The sequence below is a fragment of the Armigeres subalbatus genome, chromosome 3 (assembly GCF_024139115.2).
Source record: "Armigeres subalbatus isolate Guangzhou_Male chromosome 3, GZ_Asu_2, whole genome shotgun sequence".
Lineage (NCBI taxonomy): Eukaryota > Metazoa > Arthropoda > Insecta > Diptera > Culicidae > Armigeres > Armigeres subalbatus.
This window is the reverse complement of record NC_085141.1, coordinates 74,113,689-74,132,503: the sequence shown is the minus strand read 5'-3', so window position 1 is coordinate 74,132,503 and position 18,815 is coordinate 74,113,689. Positions and strand designations below refer to the sequence as shown.

General features: G+C 38.4%; 1 protein-coding gene across 6 annotated transcripts in view; it reads left to right on the top strand.

The window, feature by feature from the left end:
• Positions 1-18,815, top strand: part of LOC134219633 (transcription factor E2f1) — a 57,230-nt gene that overhangs the window by 21,201 nt on the left and 17,214 nt on the right. The window contains exon 1 of one of the 6 annotated variants that reach the window (XM_062698425.1): positions 189-396. The exons of 2 other annotated variants lie outside the window; for them this stretch is intronic. The gene's annotated coding sequence lies outside the window, so the exon portion shown is untranslated. Of the gene's footprint in view, positions 1-188; positions 397-1,435; positions 2,126-14,074; positions 14,253-14,398; positions 14,525-18,815 lie in introns of those variants that run through there. 3 more of the 6 variants (XM_062698426.1, XM_062698424.1, XM_062698427.1) reach the window with 3 other exon arrangements.

The window sequence follows — 18,815 nt, the reverse complement described above, 5'->3', positions numbered from 1 at the left end:
GCTCAGCTTGTTGTTCGTGGTTGTCACCGCCGCCGCCGCCGTTCTCGGTGTAGGTATGATGTCGAAAAATCGCTGCGCTTCTGCTCCCAGCGAACATCGCAGCGCTCACCACCATCCTTCGGTTTCTCCTTCTATCGTGGCACCACGGGCATCGGCAGTGCGCTGATCACGTACACACATCACAGTTCGGTCGTAGCTGCAAACTAATACACTACGCTCCTGTTCTGAGCCGCGAGAGTTAGCAAGGAAAACGCAGTAATTAGAGATTTTCGGAGGAACCGCGGATTTGTGACCGGTTTTGTGCGGACAAGTTTCCAATGATCAACGTCAACGGGGGAAGTCGTCCTGGACGCCAGCAGCAACCTGTCCTCGACAATCGGGAATCTAGTAACGATGGTAAGCAGGTTTTAGGCATTCTTGGTTGAAGCGGGCTAGCCTTTTTCAACTTTTTCTCAGTGTATGCTTTACTACGTATCTGCTGCAATGCAATCAATGGTGATGACCAGAAAAAAAGATGGAGGAGGCCGTAAGGCGCAAATCAGTTCAAGATCCCATTCAAAAGTGTGTAGTGAATAATTTAAAAACGCGTGCCTTCTCTACTCTAAATGGACAGATAAAAAGAAAGACCCTTCCAAATGGACGGGCCCTGAACACCAAGAACGTCTGGCAAAAATGTGTTGCAAAAATTGCACACAGATGTTCCTTTGACCCCCTGCAAAGAATTCATTCGGCAATAAAGAAAAAATCCTTGTGCACATCAAACGAGGAGTGAAACAAACGCCGTAATTACCGGAGAAGCTGCGGGTAGTAGTTGCATTCTATACAACGCAGAACCGACACGATAGCGTTATGTGGCATAACATCGCAAGAAAAAATATGTGTTGTGCAAGAATAATACTAACATCACCCGATAGGCAGGAGAAATGAAAAAAAGGATAAGGGGCGAAAACAACATGGATGCAAATCAGTCGACGGCAGTGGCACCATCATGTTCCTGCTTTTACCGGTGTAAAGGGAGAGAAATAGCAGACGCAAGTGGTTGAGGGGAGTCGCCGAAATCCAACGAGATCCAGTCTAAGTGCGTGCTTCCTGTTGAATACAAAGAGCATAGCAGCTACACTCGAATAGCAAGGTGAATATTTGCATATCATAACATATTGGAATCAAAATCGCGAAAGAGATGAAACGCTCATTTCCTAAATTCATATAATTTGGTCAATTATCACGCATCCGCAGCTAGTTTTATTTAAAAGATTTCTCTGTGTTCTTCATACTTCAGCTCGTGATGATCCAGTTTTCGCGTTCAAAGATACACATAGTATTCTATTCTGCCCTATCCAAAGTTACACCTTAGAACCAGGAAGAAGTCGACCGTATAATACACTAGGGCGCAGGAGGTAATGGCCTTAGACACGCACGCATGGAGAAAAAAAGAACATTGATCGAACGCTTTTAATTTTCGAAACCTTCGTCTTCCTGAACTCGACTCGGAGAAGTATAATAATAATTCGAATATTGAAGCAAATAGAGCGCGCCGACGATGAGCAGCGCCAAAGAACCCCCGAAAAGAAACCCACTAATCAACAAAAAAGAGTGCAAACATTGAGTCTAACCGTCGTATTCAGCTCACCGTACACGGAACACAACCAGTAGCGGCGTAGGGTGAGGAGGAAGAATCAAACGACTGAAAACAACAACAAAAACGCAAACACAGACAAAATCGGCACCGATAGGAGACCACTACACTACGGTCCGCAAAACAGCCATCCGGATACAGACAGCAGGGCAACACAACACACAAACACTACCGAACACCCTATCCATATAGGAACCTAGACCGTGACAGAAGGAGGCACGGTATCCCATCTGGACTCCTCCATCCATCCGTCCATAATACCTCTAAATGGGAAAAGAAAAACAGAACATGCAACGGGAAACCCTTGCATGACAGCAACACCATCGTTGGCCATTGCAGTGCAATCGAAAGGGAGAAGTGATCCGTCCAGCGAAAGTGCGAGGAAAATTCGTGTGCGTGTAAGAAGATATTCGTCGGCACCGTGCACACCATTAATCTATACGTACTCTAGGGACAGAGGTTCACAAACCTCACCTTGCGTAGATCGTGGTAAGAGTTTTTTGCACTTTAGTGACTAAAGTTTCAATTAGTGTCTATTGGATATTTCTGATTATTCATTTTCTGTGCAGTATTAAAGCTGCATTTGAGGTGATTTAAAAACAAATGAAGCGTTTGTCTTTAACATTATTTTCTGTATGCTCAGTGAGTGCATTTGGTCTTAGATGGGGAATGCACGACTCGTTTCTTTGAACGTACCAAAACTGGTTTGTTCCATGTGATGATCTGGATAATAGCGAACAAATCAGCAGTTTTCTGATCTAGATTTCGATCGATTTTCAATAAGCACTAAACTGCCTGTAACCGCATCGCTGTCCCATCTTTGCTGGGTTGCCTATTCATATGGGACAGTTATATGATAACATGCAGTGAAGGTGTGAAATATAGATTGTCAGTTGTGAATATATGAAACCCTGAAGTTTAAACATATTGTGGTTCATAATATAAGGTTTAAATATCGAGAATCAGGATCTGAATTTCAGATAGGGGAACCGTGTTCCGTTTTCCATCTTACTGAGCATATATTCATCTCATCGCAAAACAGAGAAATACAGCCATCAATCTAGTCGCTTATTTTTGCTAACATGCGTGCTGAAAAAAAAAAAATCAAATTCCTTTTCATTGCTTTGTTTTTGATGGGATGGAAATGATGGAAACAGTTCTCCTAAATGCTAAAATAATGTTATTGCCTGTTTCAGGGTTTCCAGAGACGTATTTTTGAAGGAAGGCGGATGATTACCGCCTATTTAGTTTACAAGGATGACTTGATCAAAAGTAAAAACTTACACCTATCTTAGAAGATATTCTTTATCAAGTAGTTGATGCTGCTAGATTTGACGAACAGGGCATTAGTGTTATATATTATGCCAATCAACTCAACTCGATGTGTGTCTAAGGTAGGGCTGTGCACATTGAAGGTTTATCGATATCGGCGATATTCATTTGGTGTTATATCGGTATCGGCGATATATCGGGTTTGAAAATATCGGATATCGGATCGATATCCGATAAATTAGAAAAAAAAACAATTTTGACCTGATTTAGTTTACCCCCGATTTTATCACGTTTGTGACTTTATTTCGTCACCAAATTTTTTTTTGGATGAAGATTTTAGTCGTTCTAATTCATGCCGGTAACAACATCGCAAACAACAATTATTTTTATTAAAGAACTTTCCCCGCCTGTGGTTTATTCTGAATGATTTTAGAGTTCCTGTCAAGATTTTTGTAAGCTTTTTCGTTCACGTATTTCGCCTTCCCAAGGCATAAACTGTTTCATGGTTTAATCAAAGTTAAATTAATATTTTCCGGATATTTACCACCTGGATTGGAAATTAATTACTAGTTTGATAAGAACCCTAGTAACATTTTGGTTTTATGCTGGTTTTATAACACTCTTGTAGAGTAGATTGTGGTCTTCAAGAGCGTTATAAAACTTATAATGTTACTTGGGAAGCTTAGTGAAATAGCACAACATGTGAAAGATTTAGTTCCGAAAATGTATTGGAGGGTAACCCAGTATGTTAGACATGTGCTTTCCCAACCAAGCTACGACCCGAGCAACACACATGTGATATAGAAGTTTATGTAACCTATATGCAACTGAATTGGGTCACATTTGATTTGCAGCAACCAAAACGGTTTGAATGGTGCTGCTAGGGGAAGGACCTCCGTCATCCTGATGAGTCCATATTCTCAACACCAGACGAAATGGACATTTAAAAAATGTAATGGACTTGCTACATATGTTTTAATGGACGTAGTAAGTGAGCTAGTGTTTTATAGTTGATTTAATTGGCATCATTTTTTAAATCGATTACAGAGATTTATCGATATCGGCGATATTCGAGCTGAAAGATATCGGCTATCATATCGATAAATTTCATCCGATAATATCGATATTATCGATTTTATCGATATTTGCACAGCCCTAGTCTAAGGTATTTGTGCGTGTATATGCGCAATTAAACTTGATCGGTTTGCTCCCAGGTATCAACATAAATTCGACGGGAAATCCTGCCTCATCGTTTGTTATGGGAAAATGGCCGAATCGAATAATGGGTTCAAAAATAATAATTTATAAACGCGTATAGGAAAAACTTAGTTTTGGGAATTCCCATCGGATTTGCTCACAACAAGCTGCATTCGGCGGGTATTATTGAAACTGTCTCTGTCTTAACAGCATCTTAATTAGGTTCTTGTCACAGATGCATTCATGCTCCTTGGAAATATTTGGAATATTTACCACAATTCTATGCATTTTTTTATAAAATAAGGTACTAAATTACACATCAGATGGTTCGAGAAAACAATTGGAAAAATTAAAAAAAAAAACTTCATAGATGCACATATACAGGCATACATCGATAGTACATACCTTTGATTGTACGTACATTTTACCTCGATAGTACGTACACAATCAAAAATTGTTTTCAGTAGACTCAGGAGTTGAATTAGCAATGCTTAGCACAATTTGCCCAGTCTGCTTTATTCCTCCATTTATTTAAAAATAAACATCTGGAAAAAATATGCCCCACATTACACTACACTACACTTGACAATAATGCGTTTTTGTTTAAAACGTTCGTGTGAGATTATCATTTTTCTAATGATATAAAGCAGTATTTTGATACCTTTTGATTAATTTTACGAGCTCTTGTTTTTAAACGTATGTTTTGACCAGCGAATCAATATTTGAACAACGCCTAACAATATACTCTTTGACGTCAACAGAGTTTGTAACTGACAAACGCACCTCGAAACAAGCCTTTTTCACAACCCAAACACAATAAGACAAGAATCATTTGGCGTGCATGCTCTGATATTTCCGAGAATACGATGCTTATTGAATCGTTTGTTTGAAAAACTGCATATGTAACATTTTTGGTCAAAATGAGATTTTTATATATTCTGAATCCTCGTCCAATAATACGTATTCTGGCAAAAAATATGAAAAAAAGGTGCAGCCCAATCGGGTTGTACGGAAAGGTGACGTAGGACTACGTAGCTATTCGAAATTAATGGTATTTGCCATAATAATTTGTGTCGTTTTATTAACATTGAGCAAACTGCTCGGAGGTCAACTGAATAAAGAAGTCAAATAGTTGCTCCCAGTTGGATGGACTTTGAGTCTCTAACCGTGGAATTAACATGACTCATCCGACTTTCAGTGGGGGACATCACAATCCTTACTTTGCCACGTATGCTTCCATCGTGGGCGAAAACCAAACGTTGCAAATAAATATATTTGCGTTTGGTTTCACGCCACTTCTGATTCTACTTATTTCTCCTTTGTTTCGGACTTTTTTGAGGACACATCCTCAGCCGTGCAGTAAGTCGCGCACGGAAGCGTACGTGACAAAGTAAGGAGAACTTCAAGAATTAATTACACACAGTCCTTTTCGGGACTTAAACTATTTATCCAAGAAGAGGTGTTAGCGTCTTCATCGATTTGGCTGTCATCAGCGGATAGTGCAGAGCAGACTGCTTTTTCGAAGCATCGGAGAGAATGACAAATTCTATCTAAGCATCCTGTGAAATTTTCTCGCAAGATTCTGAATTTGGTTATGAGATGTTGGTTATCTAAGATGCGTATTGTTGCGAAGAATAACAACAGAAATTTGACTCAAGACGAAGTTTCTTCATATTACAAAACATTATATCTTAACATCTGTCTTTCCGACCGACGTTCACCGATGGGTGGTTGCCGTAGATAGTTTTCACTGATGGTTGGTGGATGGTTGATCCAACCATCCGAAATAATCTTTCTTCAAAGTGCAAAACTCATTCGTAAATAGCGCATTTGATAGCGCGTCGGAGGGAGATGATGCAGTAAATTTGAATGGATGGAATCACTAACAGAAACCAAGCTTCCACGCCAAACACCGATGCCACCGAAACAGTCCATTTTCGCAATTAAACCTTTCTGTTCAGAAAATGCTGGTCCTGAGAAGAACCAATTGTCTTTACCCAATGCGCCTTTCCAACAATTAACTGAGACCACAATTTATAATATGTCTTCAGCATCGTCGCTGGAGGCAGGGGATCGCAACAGTGCTATTTTTGTAGTCAACTCTTTCTTCATATAAAATGCTGGTTCATTGAGGTTGAACGATCTGCAGCAACACACCGAGGACCACCACCAATGCGATGGATTTCCGTTGAAAATGTTAGCAGCGCCTCCGTGATGCAGTGTCCGCTCCCTGCGATCGCTTTGATGCGTCCGCTCTGCGTGAAATCTTGTTCAATCTGAGAATTAGATCCAAACCCGAAATTGATTGATTTTTGATGTCAGTCTCTTGACTTGACTTGAGTCGAGTCAAGTACGAGACACTGAAGACGGCCTTACTGTTGAGGTCGAAATATGTATCTGTCAAGATACAATTAACTGGTGGAATTAAATGGGATTGTACAAACTCGTCTTATGACAAGTGAAGACATTCCACTAAAAAGCTCAAAATAATTTTCATAGCATTTTAGGAATAATTTGCATTTTAAAAAAATTCAAACTGCTAGTAAGGGACATAACTCCCAATGTTATTGTAAAAATAGTGTACGAAAAATAACAAGAAAATCCCCAAAATAAAAATGACACATGTACAGGGGGGATCAATGATTTGTGACAGGAAGGGGGAGGGGGTTGAAAATTCCGAAAAACGATGGACGTAATTCTTGAACGGTCCCGAAGTTCCTTTGTCCAGGGCTGGTAGCGACTGAAGCCACTCAAAATAGTGACTTTAGTGACCAAAGCTGACGAAAAAAGGGACCAAATAGTGACTTTCAGTTGCTGAAAAAGTGACCAAATAGTGACTTCGATGAGACGAAATCAGGCGTTTTGGGTCGAAGGAGAATATTTTTTTCGTAATTTGTGGCGGAAAACATCTTTCACTCACCACTCTTTTCTCTTAGAACGAACTCAGAAGAAAAACGAAAATCGTACTCGCTAACTTTTATCTACTTAGTGACTAAGTAAATTTGTATTGCTTTCTCTTTTAACCTACGGAAATTCTACTCAATATCTGTAAAAAGTAGGACAACTCAAAACTATGAGTAGTCTGCCAGCAAATCAATTTTTTACGCCACTGGAAGTGAGCGAAATATGGTTATCACTCTTAACATCTGTTTTCCTTTTCTGAAAATTATTTCTCGGCAAAAATCTGCATGAATGAGCATTTATTTTTCGTGAGAATGAGTGAAAATTTCGATCATTGGATTAGCTGAACACCTACTTATAAAAGATGCAGAGAACTCTACGATTTGTCATAGGTGAAACGGATGTTTTTTGAATTTTTAGTGCGGCAACAATACGGATCGTTTTAGTTAAAAACGATTCAAAAATTATGGAGATTCATGTGAGCCTGGGATTGAACCCTCGACCTACTGCTTGTAATGAGGACCATGCTCTCTGAACTTTTAGATATTTTTACTCCAAAATACGCAGGTTTTCCGACTTGCTGTGCGTATTCATGAACGATTTTTACTATGGAATTCGACAGCGCATGCAATCTTCAAAATTGGGGAGACTTGATGATCGCCTTTCTATGATATCTATGATACTCAATAAATATTTTTTTAGAGCAAACCCTTCATCACATCTGTCAAATCTACAAAAAAATAGCCGCTTGAGAACAAATTAAAATTTCTTAAATTTTTTAGACAAATTTTTATATGGATGCCTAATGAGGGAAGTCTGCTCAAATTGAGCCAACAACTTAAAAACCAAATATCCTGAAATTGTGGTGGAATGACTGCATTTTTATCAATTCAAGCATTTAATCAATTCAATTCAATTTACGGATTTGTGCTGTGATAGCATGATAACAAAATGATAGCATTTGGTCATTATTGGGAGAAGTTGTTCTAATTTTGCGTGGCCACTAAAAACATCCTTAGGAGGAACAAAACACAGTAAATAAGGTCGTCAATTTAAAAAAAAAACTCGCAACATAATGATCATGTGTCTACAGGATCTATTATAAAAATACACTATAACAATACTACTTTAGTTCTTGGTAAAACAGAAGAGAATCAAGTCTCCCTACCATCCCCTGCTGCATAAAGTTTGAGTTAAAAAAAAACTCGTAATCGACAGGTCTCCTCCTTGCATGACTGTATACCAATTTATAAATTGTGACGTAAAACTGCTTCAATTTGCTACTGTTGAAATGCCAATAAGAGCAGCGAGTTAAATGGCTGGCGAAGTTACAGAGCGATCATTTTTCCAAGGTCCGTAATTTCATTTTCGCCATGAACAAAGCATCTTCCGATGGATACATAAAGCCTTATAAAAAAATCTTAGTTTTTTTATCTTTATTATCGTGATTTTTTATATTTATAATAAGTTCATCACGTAAAAAATCTTAGTCAATAGTTTCAAAATAGTTGAAAATAGTGACTTTTTGCGAGAAAAAGTGACTTTAGTGACTTGAGGTCGAAAAAAGAGACTTTTTAGAGACTAGCCCGAAAAAAGTGACCAAGTCACTAAAAAGTGACCTGCTACCAGGCCCGTTTGTCAGAAAGAATTTACGAAAGGAATTTTTGTGCGGGTATCCGAAGGATTTTCTAGAGAATTTTCTAAAGCATTTCCTGAAGAAATTCGCGATGGCCGATGAGGTGTTAATTTTATTTTTGAAATATGATGTGGCAGTTAGTTTTTGTAAATCGTAGTAAGTCATCAGTAACATTTGAAATTGTAATCGAAGCAATCCAGATTTGAATTTATACATAACGTCACCATAGCAACACCGGTTGCTATGCACTTAGTATATAACTATTGCATGGCAACCAGCAACTATTAAACCAGCCTCTGTGGCTAGATACTTTTAGTCGTAGGGTAAAATGCCCAATAGTGGACCCCCTAGTAGCGAAATTTTGACCTTTTTGTCATAAGTAGTAGAAATTTTCAACATACAGTGATCGTTCGCTAATTGGGGCACGACCTCACCCCAACTAGCGAATGCCGTTCGCTAATTGGGGCGCTTTGACAAGCGTCAATGTTGTTTACTTTTTGCATTGAACAAAGGAAAATTTTACGCGCCAGAAAATATCGATCCCGCCAAACACGGAAACAAAACGTCAACGCGTTTTTGACATCACATTCTGACGTTTAGCTGCTTTTTAATTGGGTTTCGCTCCAATTAGCGAACCCCCAACTAAAAAGCGCCCCAACTAGAAAAACCCCAATTAGCGAACGTTCACTGTATTAATTCTGCTTGACATGTAATACCAAGTTCTGCATCTCCTCTTCACGATGCATACATAAAACACTCAAATACATGACGTTATTCGTTGAAATTAACATTTTAAAGTATGATTGAATTCGCCCTTCAGTAATTAATAGGAATTTGCTTCCCTATAGTCGACACTTCATTTGATTTTTATGTTCCGTTTCGGGACGTTCTTCTTCCCTATTATAGACCCCCAAAATATTCCTATAATGGACACTCTCGTGTATATTTTTTTATAGAATTGTAAAAAATCATTTAATTTTACTTTCCATAGTATTTACAATGCATGTAATCAAATCATAGGACTGTAAGGTAGGTTCTCCCGATGGAATTTCATAGCAAAATGTTTACATTGTGCTGTAATAATGCAAAAATGGCTGGAGGGTCTACTATTGGGCACTTTACCCTAATTGAATAAACCTCCAGTGTTAAAGTTATTAAAACGTGTTTCTCTTCAGTCACGCCATAACTAAGAGTGTAAGAAAGTTCTCAAAGCCGTTCCAAAATTCAAAATGTCCAGTGCGAAGAAAGCAAGAATCATGCAGTTCGCAGGTTAAGGATATGACACGTGAAAGTTTCGAGATATTTCAAACCACACAGCACAACAACTTCGCGAGAAATTTCCGCAATATTTTGCGAAGATTTTTTCACAAGAAATTTTGCTGAAAAATAACAAAGAAATATCCGACAAAATTTTCCTGCAGGAGAGGATTCCTGCAGGATTTCGTTTTGAATAATCACGAAAAAAAAAATTTCGAGTTAGTTTAGCAGGAGTTTCCGGAAGAATTTTTGCGGACATTTCTGAAGTTTCTGTAGAAAATTCTGCATGGCTTCCGCTTAGAATTTACGATAGAATTCCTGGGAGGATGTTTTTCTCAGATACTGACCAAAAACGTCTGCAGGAATTCCCACAGCAATTGATGGATGAATTTCCGCACGTATTCTGGTATTATTTACCGCAGGCGGAATGACTTGGATTTACGAAACAAAACTTTTGCAAGAATTCAGTAGTTCTAAGCGCAGCTGGTTTTAGGGGGGTCCCGTAGCGTAGTTGGCTAAACGTTCGCCTCCTAAGCGAATGGTCTTGGGTTCGATTCCCAGCCCCTCCACCAAACCCTTGTCAGTCGCCAGAAGTGCAGTCCGTACGGTGGCGTTTTGGGGAACGCGCCTCACCGACACGGCTGCTTGATGACGACTGACAAAAACTGTTCTTCTCGGAGGCATTCCTCCAACGTTTTTCAATTAATGGTAACCGAACAAAGCAACGATCACTGGATTTACCACATGGACAAATTAACACAATGGACTCACGATGATATGGACTGGCAACGACAACAATAACGAATTATGGACATCTAAAAATAGATTCTGTGTGGACTCTGTACATCAGAGTACCTCAGTAGATCACGGCACAGTAGCGGTTAAGAACACAGAGTGCCTACCAAATAAATATATGAAAAAAAAGTGCAGCTGGTTTTCGCAGAAATTTCCAGGAGAACATTCGAGAGTATTCCTAGAGGTTCAACCGCAAGAATTTCCAGAAAAAAAAAATCTGCACGAATGATGAATTTCTACCAGGAATTCCCAAAGGTTCTTCTTCCATTTCATTTCCAAACCAAAAATTGTCTAGACCGGCGCCGGGAATTGAACCCAGCCACCCTCAGAATGGTCTTGCTTTGTAGCCGCACGTCTTATCGCACGGCTAAGGAGGGCCCTCAAAGGTATATTCTCTGAGATTTCCGCAGAATTTCCAGTAAAATTCCTGCTGGAAATCATAGGAGCTCCTGGAGAAAGTTTTCACAAGAAGTAAAAGAGGACTTTTCGCACAACTTTCGGACCTATTTTGGCAGGAAATTCCGCAATTTTATTTGCAAAAATTTCCCGAAAACCTTTAAAGTCATTTCCGCTTCATACTCAGATTTCTGGATTGCATTCAACGAGTTTCGAGTAACTTTGTTAGATTTTTAATTATTTCTTCCTGATACGAATTCAAATAAGTTTTATTTAAAACATCAGGTTGCATTATCTATGTATATTTTAGAACTAAACACAAATCATGTAAACAGATCTATGTCTAAACAGGTAAACTATGTAAACAGGTCTATGTCTAAACATTGATAACTGATACTTACTTCACCAAAAACATAGCCGAAACCCGACTACTTCTCTAAATGTGCGACAGGCGATCATTGTCCTATTCTGTTGCAGTTTGGGACAAACGCTTATTGCGAGTTGAGTTTGTCCCAATATTTACAATAGAGGACAATGTTGTTGTCTTAGTTTTGACTACTTTAAGTGCTTTTGTACTGTATAAATGGAGCCATCTAGGAGGGTTGTTTTACTATTTTGTTCAATTTGTATAAAGTTGTAGCCCTTGTCCTAAGACGAGTTTATACCATCCCATTGAATTCCACCACTTAATTGTATCCTGACAGATACGTATTTCGACCTCAACAGTAAGGCCGTCTTCAGTGTCTCGTACTTGACTCGACTTACGAAGTCGAGTCAAGTACGAGACACTGAAGACGGCCTTACTGTTGAGGTCGAAATACGTATCTGTCAGGATACAATTAAGTGGTGGAATTCAATGGGATGGTATAAACTAGTCTTAGGACAAGTGAAGACATTCCACTAAAAAGCTCAAAATAATTTTCTTATAAAGTTGTAGTTTAAAATTACATATATTTAAAAGCCAGATATATCATCTTAAATGCACTTAAAGAGAAACCGTTCAAAAAATTGCTATAGGAAATTTTATTCTTTTTTGTCGCGCGGATTGAATTTCGTGCCGCGGGAAATGGCCCTGTAATGTAACAACCCTTGATAAATTCCTTTAAGAAAAGTATCTAGAGCGATACGAATGATGTGTTTAACTTGATCTATATAGCTGTGTAAAAAACCCTATCATTAATAGAGTTGTCTAGAGCCATTTGTAGGTCAACGGTAATTTGCTCGATTTCAAAACTGAATTGGGGTTTAAGAAAGTTTCGGGTAGAGTTATTTTCGTCTATTTTGCTAAGCATGATAGTTTTTTTTTTGCTGTCGCCTATATTTTGCAACTTGATTTTTCAACTGTAAGAGCATTAGAGAAACACATAATCAGGAAGCAGAAAAAATACCAAAAATCCAAAATATATTCAGATCGTTAAATTAGGTTACTCACGAATGCATAAATGATTACGTGGCTAAGAAACTTCGCGGTTAATTACTGTGGAAGTGCTAACTGAATGCTAAACGGAAATGTCCGAGCTGTGGGAACCTACACAAATAAAGAGAGATGAGAAGGGAGCGATGTCGTATGATCACTAATTTTAAAAATATGTTTTGCACGGGGAGAGGAAAGACAATTCAAAAAGATATATAGGAATGGTAGGGAAAGACAGGTCGCTGTCAAAAAACTGGTAATATTTTCAAACATCGACATTTTCGTCGTGTACAGAGTTTCGGTGTTTGTAGCTCAAGATCATGCTATTTTTCTCCGATCATTTTATAATTCATAGAGGTTTTTGCCTCTATTTTATCATTGTTCGTTATCTATTGAGGACGATTTTTGCAAACCCTGGCCATTGACATCCGCCATGAACTTGCACAAAATGTTGATGATCGAATTCTGCATCCACTATCGCACGTTTTGGTCATGGCTCCTAATTTGGCCAATTCAACAAATAACTCCAAAAATAAAGCAATTAACGTGGGGTTATATTAGTTCCAATAGGTGATATCAAGACAAAATTTTCAAAACGACTTATCTGCTTTTGTAAACAAAGATTCAAACAACGATTTGACGAATCTGATAGCTCTCCCACGCAAACCAACACCATCAATAGGTAGCCGAAGGACTCCGCTACTTGTTGATGGTGTTGGTTTGCGTGGGAGAGCTATCAGCTTCGTCGAATCGTCGTTTGAATCTTTGTTTACAAAAGCAGATAAGTCGTTTTGAAAATTTTGTCTTGATATATTCCTTATGCTTCAACGCTGCTTACTAAATAACCAATTATTTTTGAAAAATATATATTTTTTAGGGTAGGCCAAATAAGAAACTAAAGTGGCCAAAACTGGTTCAATTACCCTAACTACTTTTTATATTGGAAAAATATATCTATTCCCTGAAGACTGACAAATCCTTGCAAACAACATTTGAGAACCTCTGCCGAATATCCGCACGGCACTCCTCTTTAACGTGTTCGTGTTCGTAAAGTACGGTTATCCTGCCACGGACAGGGGCCCTTCTATTAGGTAGTCGTCGTCATCGCAAATAGTAGGGATCGATTCTCTGGATGATGGCCTCCTCGTTTCCATCGTCGTCGTCGTCCTCGCCGATATCAGAAAAACCGGTATGTGCATCAGGCAGAAGCAGCTATCCTCGTAGCAGTACATACAATTGGAATGCACTCTCTTCTCGCTGCTGTCGTCGTGATCAACCAATAATCGGTATCCTCTGCGTTTTTTTTGGGACTAATTGCGCACGGATACCTATACCTGCCTTACCCATGCATGTACCGCAACCACCACAACTCAGCGCACGGCTGGCGCTCTGGGGTCGGTGTGTGAGTGCGTGTCTGGGCTGGACTGACTGGAGAGTGCACAACATTCCGGTTGATGCGGCGAACCCGAACCAAACTTCACCATCATCCATCGTTCGCATCGCATCGCCGCCGGATTGTGATGTGACGAGACGAGTGTAAGTGCAGAGTAGTTGTAGGCATCGAATCGAACTGTGGCGGCTGCAATGCAAGCTGCAAAATTAAATGGCCGAAATGTGGTTGTTGTTTGTTGGGGGCTCTTTTCGGACCAGAGCTCGACGACATCTGACGCAAGTAGTTACGCTGCTGTGCTGCGACGGCGGAGAATCCATTCAGGAAGACGTGATGGCGATGGGTAATTTAGTGCAGTGTAAGATTTTTTTCTTGTTCGGAATCCGTCTTCTTTCAATACTGGTTGGTGGGATCGTGTGTGCGAATTTTCAGACTGCAGCTGGAATATTCAGTGAATGGACATTTAATGGAGGCTGTGAGATAAAATGTGGCTGCTTGCGGTGAAGCTGGAAAATGGTGTTTGGAAGATTTCATTTTATATGGATGTGTTTTAGGAAGGAAGTTCCTAACTTAAAGTTCGTTAATGGATACATGTTTAAAAAGGATTATCACGTGTTTTGAACCATAAAGGTATATCTATTGGTGAAGAATGTGTCGTATGATGTTGTTTTCTAATGTTTGTTAGTTATTCAGAATGCGATATTTGAAGGCAGAGGTGTCAATTAAGGATTAATATCAGAAAAATTAGAATACCATTAATAGTAATCATGAGATTGCCCGAGCAAAGCTTGAGAGCAAATCGATAACTGATTTTGTTGTTGTGAAATTGCCTAATTTTTATAACTCAGGTTGATATCCTTTTGGTCGTTTTAACGGTTAAAAGATCAAAATCTACAGCAGAAAAATCTTACTGTGACATCAAATCGAAAACTATTCCTGCTATCGATGAGAGCAAATCGAAAACTAATTTTGATATTGGTTCTGATAACAAAATTAGTACACAGTGTGCTGTCAGATCATACAATTCAGAAATCTACAGCAAAATGAGATCAAAATATGTAATCAATCATGATGATTCATATTTGAAAACAAATTATGATTTCGATTTGATGTCAAAATCAAAATATGTTTTCTATATGCTCTCATTATGTTTTCAGACTTTGCTCGGGTGAAGTGAGATCTAGAATTCATGTATTATTGGATTTTCACGTGGTGTGTTACGATGTAAGATCTCCCAATCCCAAGCCCAAGTTTCTGTTCTAAAACAATCAACTTTACCCTGAAGATGGTTGACTTTATTTGAGGCTAAACCTTATGCAGGGGAAAAACTTTCACTAGCAAAAAACCTCGAAATTATTGCCTCCATCCTAGGCCAAATTCATGGTTGGAAAAGATTTTGGATGAATAATTAATATTGAGCGTCTTAGAGGTAAATGTTACAAGGTTAAAATATTTCACTCTTCCATTTACTTCCGCTACATTTGGAATACAGCGGAAGTAAATGGAAGAGTGAAGTATTTTAACCTTGTAACATTTTCCGTTCGGGATCTAAGTATGTACTAACCATTCTGAACTGATCAATACTGGTAGCTTACGAACGAATGTGAATTCTTGTAACAGTAAATTTCCATTCTTCTAAGCCCCGGGTTTGATGATTTCCTTGGGATGTTCCAGAAGCAAGGTCTCCAGTTGGGCTTGCGAGCAAAGGTGTAGGATTGCCAATCCGGAGATGGCGAGTTCGAATCTCGATCCGATCAGGGATGTTTTCGGGTTGGAAACATTCTCGACTCCCTGGGCTTAGTGGATCCATTGTACTTGCTACAAATATACATACTCATGCAATGGCGTTCATAGGAAAAGCTTTCGATTATTTCATCACTTTGGAAATGCTAATACAATACTAAATTGAAAAACATGCCAAGCTCTAGTTGCAATGTTGAGCCATTGAAGAAAGAGAAAAAATGGATGAGGCTTTTATATGATATATATAAAAAATATTATGATAAAGAATAACTTAATACCAATCCCCATACATTCAATTTTCTTTCTAATATTGAACTCAGTAATTGAAGTAATTCGTAAGACGAAGTATTATGAACAGGAACAAAATTTTATTTCATACAATTCTATTACCGTCCCAAGCATAGTTGTCCCATGTCGTTTGTAGTTGATGACCTTCTTGCTGCCCTGGTGGCCAACAAAAGAACCCATCAATGGATTAAAGAACTAGAAAGGATGGTTGGCAAGCCTAGCCATGATGTCTGATAGAAAAATAACTTATCTGAGCAAATGCGACACCGCCCGCAAATTGTTAAAGTCCCAAAAAGTCATTTTTTTTATAATATACACCAAAATATACACCAGATAACACCAAATTTTTCAAAAAAAAGTGCCATAAAAAATCGATTTCAAATTCGGTAAAAGGTTTTTCATTTTCTTGTCGTTCGAGTTCAATCGCCATGTACTGAGTACCCTTTAAGTATCGTACTACTCTTTTTAGTGCTGTCCAGTGTTCTTGACCAGATTGTTGTTGAAATCTTCCAAGAAGTCCAACAGTACTTCTTTGAGATCATTTTTCCGGCATCGTGAATGAATTTTAATCCCAAGAAAAAAATTTAATACACCACAATTTGTCCTTTTTAATTCTTGAATAAATTGTTTCTCAATGTTTCGATTAGGATTTGTGCAGTGAGACCAGCAATCAGTATGTCGTCGGCGTACAGTACTAGATATTTAGTTTCTTCATCATTCTTCCCTATTCTAATATAAAGACAACAGTAATCATATTTTGATCGCTTGAATCCAAGTTTCAACATAACTCTGTTAAACTTCCCATTCCAGCAGCGTGGCGATTGCTTGAGACCATATAACGACTTACGTAGTTGACATATTTCTCCAGGTTTGCTTTAGCGTCTTTTGGAACAGCCATATAAATGGTTTCCCTCAGATTCTACATTGTTCACAGCATTTTGGGTTTTCCCCTCTTGCTTATGGCGTATTGGAATCACTGAATGGTTGTCCTCCAGTAAAAGATCCTTCGACCCGGACGGTAGACAGGGTTCGTCTAAACCAGTGGTCCCCAGCATGCTCACTGTCAAGGGCCACATCGCAATTTTGAACTGTTGAAGCGGGCCGTAGTATATTTGCAATATATTTGTTTTTCATTTCTATTAAAATTTTTAAGCTTAGTACTAAGTGATGTTTTATCGCCATAGCTAACTATGAGTCGAAACTACTGCTTCTGCTCTTTAAGACTTGACAGGAGATAATTCGTTTGCATCACCTTCTTTTCGAATCAGTTGGCAGAAAGTATGCTGAGCTATTTTTTTTATTTATGATCTGCTCATTTAATTTTTTATTTTTCACAAATGTCTTCTTCTGAAGACTTTTGGGGCTTTTCAAAACGCGTGTTTTGCTATAAGAATATCGTCTGTATCTTTTTCCGTTGTCGAGTTATATCAATTTATTTAAAAAAAAACATGTTTTTAGTAAAATTGGTGAAACTTGTGATAAAAAATTAACAAATCCCCAATTTTTTGACATAATAAAGAATATTATTTTTTCTCTCAGATGCCATGTAAATATATTTTTTTGGTTTGCCCTAACCGGATATATCAACTTATGAAAAAAAAAATGTAATTTTGACAGAAAAACAAATATAACTTTTGATCGGAAAAAAATATTGAGCATATTTACCCATCAAAAGTTGCATTTTTTATCTCTGAAAGTCACCCAAAAGCGACTTTTTCGAAAAATCTGAAACAAAAAAGTAGATCAAAAATACTGTTTTTTGAGGTACACCCCAATCCAATTAGGTAAAATTGCTCTAAATCAGCCAACTTAAGAGCTACAGAAAAAGTTTTTTTAGCTAAATTGATTGGAATAAGCTACGCTACAACTTTGTAGAATATAACATGTCAATATTCCAAGAAATAAAAAAAATCTATTTTTTTAATATGATGGGCCACCTTATTTTTTGGTAGAACCACAATGATGGCCTTACTATTTCGAACAATTTTGTAGAACAACAGTTTTTTCTAAAAAATATAGCTTTGGTGTAAAATGCATCTTTCCGCGTAAATCTGTATACTGGACCATAGTGCAATGGGTCACATGTAGTGCGTTCTCTGAAATTCTTCGCGGGCCGCAAGAAAAGGCTTGGAGGGCCGCATGCGGCCCGCGGGCCGCACATTGGGGACCACTGGTCTAAACGGACGTCTCGAGCTATGAAAACTGCGCAACCCACAAACGGTATGCATTGTGAGCGAATCCTACCATCACAGCTCCACGACTTTTTTTCGTCCAACTTTTTCCGCAATTTATTCGGTACCCATGCAAAAGCCTTGCACCCGAAGATTCGAAACTTAACGCCGTCTGGTTTAGTTTCGTCCAACATTCACCCGATTTCAATTTTTTTTGCGATAGCAGTATTTGGGCTTTTGTAGATCAGCTATGTGGTGGGAAGAGCGGCTTCGCACCACATATACTCCGAATCTTCTCCACCAGGATACGATAGAACCTCTACGCCACGCCATTCCAACTATCGATTGGATTTGGAATTCCCTTTTCCTTGTAAAATTTTCGTTGATCATTTGAGTAATACTCTTCCTTGATCTACAGTCAGCTTACTTATTTTAAAATTCCAGTGTGACGACGCCATCGCTTAATTTTTTCTTCTTTTTTATGAGAATTTTTAAATTTTAAGTTCTTCGCTAACCGCCATCGCTTCATATTCTTTGAGACATTCGAACACCTGCGACTTCTCTTTGGTGTTAAAAATGATTGCGAAAGGATTATAATCATCTATAAAGGACACGAAATATTGAGATCCTTCCCAGCCTGAGGGGTTATCGGTCCACAAACGACTCTTTCCAGTTGACAAGTTGTTTTTTTCATGACTGTTTCATGACCAAATTCTTCA